This window comes from Macadamia integrifolia, unplaced genomic scaffold (assembly GCF_013358625.1).
Source record: "Macadamia integrifolia cultivar HAES 741 unplaced genomic scaffold, SCU_Mint_v3 scaffold3166, whole genome shotgun sequence".
In the NCBI taxonomy this organism is placed as follows: Eukaryota; Viridiplantae; Streptophyta; class Magnoliopsida; order Proteales; family Proteaceae; genus Macadamia; species Macadamia integrifolia.
In genome coordinates, this window is record NW_024869260.1 from 23,229 (window position 1) to 28,382 (window position 5,154).

Consider the following 5,154-nt stretch of genomic DNA (forward strand, 5'->3'; position numbering starts at 1 on the left):
CCCTCAAAAAAAAAAAAAAGATATCTTGGTCTAGGATTAGAAGCAACAAATGAAATTGAAAATGAACATCGCTAGAATTCCTGCAACGAAGGTGAACATAACTGGCTTCCAACAACTTCACAAGGCTCAACGCCTCCTGTGGCAACCTTGGATGCACTCCTTCTAGCAACTTTGTAGAGAGAGAGAGAGAGAGAGAGAGAGAGAGGGGAAATGAGGAAGAAGAGATTGCTCGAGTAAAATTTTATAAAATTAAACTAAAATGACATTATTACCCTTTGATTTGAGTAGCTATCACCACGTGATCATTAGAAGTTTGTGCATAAATAGCATTAAATAATTTGTAGCAATAAATCACAAATAGTTTGAGAGCTATTTGTGATTTATTTTGATTTATAATAAATAAAAATAAGTATCATAAATCATATCAAATACCTGTAAAAATAGAAATAGATCAGACAAATACAAATAGAAATCAAATAGTGATTCCCTTCCATATTAATAATAGGAGGTATTTTTTCTTCACACTATCAAGGGAAGAAGGATTAGAATAATGTTCAAAAGCTATCATGCATCAGATAGAGCATTTTATGGTCATTGATAGTTGTACTCTTCCCATGGTGCAAGAAAAAAACCTTTTACTACGAGGAAATACAGTTCCCACATATGCTTAAGGAACAATGAGAACATACAATAAAACATTCACAAAAGCGTCATTTCCATTTCTTGGGGGACGAATTGACCATTTAACCCCATTTGTCTGAACACAAGGCCACACAACCCCAACAAAAAATATTTTCCCTAAAATCAATTTAGCTTTAGGATTCATAAAAAAAATTCCTATGCTGATTTGAAAAAAAAAAAAAAATGTGTGGCGTTAGCGTCACTGGCCTGTCGTGTCATTCACACGTATAATCATGTTAGGAGAATTGGGTTCCGTCACGATCCCGCTAACAGACAGAGGTGGGTCTCACCGTAAAGTGGTGCCGAGTGGGCCCTGGGAGTGCGTAGTGGGCCTGGTGGCCCACTCAAGGATGGGATCAACCTTGCAAAGCTGAAATTTGAACTGGGGTGGGCCGGACGCTCACACTTTCTTTTGCTCTGTCCGCTGCTCTTTCCGCTGCCATTTAATAAATATCATCTTCGAGGGAAAATATAGCTGTAATCAAAATTTGTGAAACAAAAATTAATTTTTTATTTATTTTATTTGTTATCTTTTAATATAATACATTTTTTTCTTTCAATTATGGTAAAATCGTAATATTATGCAATATAATGATCAATTCTTGATAATAAAATAATGGTAAATTTTTTTTAAATAATTAAAATTTCTAACCCTTAAAAATTTCAAGAATAAGTCAAGAGTTAATAACATTTAAAAAAAAAAAAAAAAAAAGACTATATTTGTCCACCACCTTAATTATAACATAATACATTTCTTAATAGATGTTTTCAAACATGCAACTCATACATAAAAGAAACAAGAAAATCTTTCCAACCCCTTAGATCATCTGCGATCAAAGCAGTTTTGTACAATTGTCATCAGCACCAAATGTGCATCTTTTCTAGAACTTGCATGGATCATCGAAAATCTAAAACCCAACAACCTGTTTATTGTGTTCTTATTATTTTACATCTTATCCCTCAAGAAAAAGGAAACCTGCATATTATTTGGACTCGATTTCTCCTTACCATGGGTGAAAAATATCTCTTAAAACATGTGATGTAATACTCTAATTGGGATGGAGAAGGCTATTTTCAATTCCTAAGGTGGTAGATTAAAAAATTCTTTCACAATGAAGAAAAACTTAATCATATTGCTAATTTGCCACTACAAAATTCTCTTGGGGTAGGGAAGTCCAATAGATCAATTCATTTTAACAAAAAAAAAAAAAAAAAAAGAAGTAATGGGGAAGTTTGAAATTCCACTTTCTTTTTCAATAATTAAATCTTAATCGTTTGTTCATGATATATGGTCATGGGAGGGTTTGTCTCGAGAGTAGATTAAGTCCTCATACGAGAACCATTCTCATATGGGGATGAGCTGCACAAATGGAATCCACCCAACAACCAATTTTGTGGTGGATTCCATCTGTGTGGGTCAACCCGTACGAGAATGGTTCTCATACGAGAACCTGATCCACATTCATTTGTCTCCTGAAATGGTCAGTCCTCTTATTCTTTAAATATTGGCCAAAAGGCCCATCCTTCCAAGGGTTTGTAGTGTCGCTTCCCCAATAAGGGTGTTAATCAATTTGATTCTAGTTTAAATGGTTTGATTTTAAAGGGTCACCAGATTCACCACCACGATAAATTCTCCTTGTGTGACAAAATCCATCCCACATCTAAAAGTTGAGAGCACTTAGGTATACACGTATCCTAAGAAACTCTCAACCATCGGATGTGCATTAGACTCTCTTTTGCGGGGGAGAAGATTCAGATCCTACTCCCAAGTTCCTCTCCAACCTAGTTGAATTTTATGATGGGAAAATTACATGATTACCCACTTCTGGGTTTCCCTTTACAAAATTACCCACCAAAAGTTTCAGTTAACAAAAATTCCCAAAATTAGGTTTCTCTTTACAAAATTACTCACTTAAAGTTCAAGTTAACAAAAATACCCAAAATTGAGTTAGGATTTACAAAACTACCCACTCAAAGTTTCAGTAATAAAAAAATACATGATTATATGTGGATGATTAAGAATCACTATTTTGAGTAGTTTTGTAAATCCAAACCTGATTTTGAATATTTTTGCTAACTGAAACTTTGGGTGGGTAATTTCGTGAACTCAAAACTAATTTTGAGTATTTTTGTTAACCAAAACTTTTTGTGAGTTATTTTGTAAAGGAAAATCCAAAAGTGAGTAATCATGTAATTTTTCCAATTATGATTGTATGAAGTCAACTGAAACTGCTTTCCTTTGATCCCCTTTCGGACATACAGCAACAGATACAATGACAGAATAAACAGTGGCTACTAGTTCAAAATTCAGATTCTCAAAGCGGAGAAAGGAATTGAGTAGTCGAGTCAAGCAAGAAATCCTCTGCCTTCTATTACCTTCGGAGTTCTGTTTGAACTTAGAATATTGATATTTTAACTCCAACGCATTGACTGTATGACAATGAAACTTGGTAGATTCCATCCACATATAACAATAATACTAAGAACAGAGATATATATTGGAGGTTGGGTCCATTCGGATTTGGGAGAGGATGGACAGTTCATCTCTCACAAGGTAGTAGATCAATTTTGGGAAAAATTTTGAGTTCTGCCTTTCCGAAACTTCCTCCAATCCACTCTCAAAATGGGTGTTCTTCAATCTCTCATCCTTCTCTGCATCATTTCCTTAATTTCTTCCTCCTCTTACACTTGCTCAGCAAACTTACGTGGGGGAGGGTACCTGTGCTTGCGGAAACACAGATAATTCAACCTCTGTTCTTGGTTACTCCTATAATGGCCTCAACTCAACTTGCCAGATTTACCTCATCTTCAGATCTCAGCCCCCATATTTCACAATTCCTTCCATCTCTGCTCTCTTCGGCTCCGACCCACCGCAGCTCGCTCAGATTAATTCAGTCTCCGAGACTGCGACATTCCAAACAAACATGGAGGTGATCGTTCCCATCAATTGTACTTGTTCTGGTCAGTATCATCAGGCAAACACTACTTACTCTGTTAAACCAAATGATACTCCTTTCTTGATCTGTCGGAACACCTTCCAAGGTTTTTCTACCTGTCAATCTATCCTGAACCAATCCAACATCTCCCCTACGAACCTCTATGTTGGCCAAAGGATTAGTATACCCCTTCGATGTGCTTGTCCCACCAAAAATCAAACTGATGCTGGCATCAAATATCTACTCACTTACACAATCACTCTGGGTGATTCTGTTTCCGAAATAAGTACTCTGTTTGGAGCTAACACCATGGAGACCCTTGCAGCTAATAAGCTTTCTAAGTACTCTGTCATTTACCCACAGACAACTCTCCTTGTTCCTTTACGGAATTTACCATCGATTCCTCCTCCTCCCCCTTCCCCTGCATCAGTACAGAGTTGTTGCTGCCAAAAACCCCGCTGGTCCAACCTACACAAATACAGACGACGGAGGCCCGGAACTTTGTCCGGGGTTAATCCTCCGACGCTCAAATCAGGGTCGGCGGCACAGTTTAATAAGTGGGTAATGGCGAGGGTCTCAGAACTTACCTTCCCCTTTCTTCCGTGCCTTCTTATATAGCTCTTCGGCCTTAGGGTTTTTTCCCCTTCTTCCCTCTTAGAGTCCTACTAGAATACGTCCAACCTTCTGGGAGAATATTCCCCTCATGCAGACAACGTGACCCCGCGTGATTCTGCGGGCGTGCCTCGGTGATTGAGCGTGCTCGGGTGTGAGTGGTTCCTTGGGCCCTTCGTCTGGTGGGGGACACGTGTCCTAACAGTGACACGTGTCATTACCCCCCACCGAGAGGTTATTTTGGCTATATCAGGAGCCCCCTTACTTCCACTAGGAGCTTCTTCCTGTGGGAGTAACTATCTTCTGAGGTTGACTTGTTCCCTCGGTCCTGGCATTACCAGTGACCAAGGTCACCGAAGGAGGGACCTTCGGTCAGGTCCGTTCTACCAGTGACCAAGGCTTTGGGGTCGATCAAGAGGACCTTTGGCCGCTTCGGATCGGCTTTACTGAGCCCCCTGTCGAAGGTGGAGCCTTCGGTCAGCACTGCTCGGCTTTGCCGAGCCCCCTGCCGAGGGCGGGGTCCTTGGTCAAGTTCGTTCGGCTTTGGCCGAACTCCCAACCGAAAGGGGGACCCTCGGACAGGTACGTTCGGCTTTGGCCGAACTCCCAACCTAAGGAGGGACCTTCGGTCAGGTCCGTTCGGCTTTGGCCGAACTCCCAACCGAAGGAGGGACCTTCGGTCAGGTCCGTTCGGCTTTGGCCGAACTCCCAACCGAAAGGGGGACCCTCGGACAGGTCCGTTCGGCTTTGGCCAAACTCCCAACCGAAGGAGGGACCTTCGGTCAGGTCCGTTCGGCTTTGGCCGAACTCCCAACCGAAAGGAGAGACCTTCGGTCAGGTCTGTTCGGCTATGGCCGAACTCCGAGCCGAAGGGGTGATTGAGCCTCCAAGGTGTGGACCTTCAGTCATCCGTTCCTCAAAGTTA